Source organism: Oncorhynchus keta, chromosome 35 (assembly GCF_023373465.1).
Source record: "Oncorhynchus keta strain PuntledgeMale-10-30-2019 chromosome 35, Oket_V2, whole genome shotgun sequence".
NCBI classification, from domain to species: Eukaryota; Metazoa; Chordata; class Actinopteri; order Salmoniformes; family Salmonidae; genus Oncorhynchus; species Oncorhynchus keta.
Window position 1 is genome coordinate 78,055,224 of NC_068455.1, and position 1,747 is coordinate 78,056,970.

The following is a 1,747-nucleotide window of genomic DNA, read 5'->3' on the forward strand; positions in this document are numbered from 1 at the left end:
AACACAGGAGATAACACAGCAACAAACACAGGAGATAACACAGCAACAAACACAGGAGATAACACAGCAACAAACACAGGAGATAACACAGCAACAAACACAGGAGATAACACAGGAGATAACACAGGAGATAACACAGCAACAAACACAGGAGATAACACAGCAACAAACACAGGAGATAACACAGCAACAAACACAGAAGATAACACAGCAACAAACACAGGAGATAACACAGCAACAAACACAGGAGATAACACAGCAACAAACACAGGAGATAACACAGCAACAAACACAGGAGATAACACAGCAACAAACACAGGAGATAGATAACACAGCAAAACAAACACAGGAGATAACACAGCAACAAACACAGGAGATAACACAGCAACAAACACAGAAGATAACACAGCAACAAACACAGGACAGGAGATAACACAGCAACAAACACAGGAGATAACACAGCAACAAACACAGGAGATAACACAGCAACAAACACAGGAGATAACACAGCAACAAACACAGGAGATAACACAGCAACAAACACAGGAGATAACACAGCAACAAACACAGGAGATAACACAGCAACAAACACAGGAGATAACACAGCAACAAACACAGGAGATAACACAGCAACAAACACAGGAGATAACACAGCAACAAACACAGGAGATAACACAGCAACAAACACAGAAGATAACACAGCAACAAACACAGGAGATAACACAGCAACAAACACAGGAGATAACACAGCAACAAACACAGGAGATAACACAGCAACAAACACAGGAGATAACACAGGAGATAACACAGCAACAAACACAGGAGATAACACAGGAGATAACACAGCAACAAACACAGGAGATAACACAGCAACAAACACAGGAGATAACACAGCAACAAACACAGGAGATAACACAGCAACAAACACAGGAGATAACACAGGAGATAACACAGCAACAAACACAGGAGATAACACAGCAACAAACACAGGAGATAACACAGGAGCAACAAACACAGGAGATAACACAGGAGATAACACAGCAACAGGAGATAACACAGCAACAAACACAGGAGATAACACAGCAACAAACACAGGAGATAACACAGCAACAAACACAGGAGCAACAAACACAGGAGATAACACAGCAACAAACACAGAAGATAACACAGCAACAAACACAGGAGATAACACAGCAACAAACACAGGAGATAACACAGCAACAAACACAGGAGATAACACAGCAACAAACACAGGAGATAACACAGCAACAAACACAGGAGATAACACAGCAACAAACACAGGAGATAACACAGCAACAAACACAGGAGATAACACAGCAACAAACACAGGAGATAACACAGCAACAAACACAGGAGATAACACAGCAACAAACACAGGAGATAACACAGCAACAAACACAGGAGATAACACAGCAACAAACACAGGAGATAACACAGCAACAAACACAGGAGATAACACAGCAACAAACACAGGAGATAACACAGCAACAAACACAGGAGATAACACAGGAGATAACACAGCAACAAACACAGGAGATAACACAGCAACAAACACAGGAGATAACACAGGAGATAACACAGCAACAAACACAGGAGATAACACAGCAACAAACACAGGAGATAACACAGCAACAAACACAGGAGATAACACAGCAACAAACACAGGAGATAACACAGCAACAAACACAGGAGATAACACAGCAACAAACACAGGAGATAACACAGC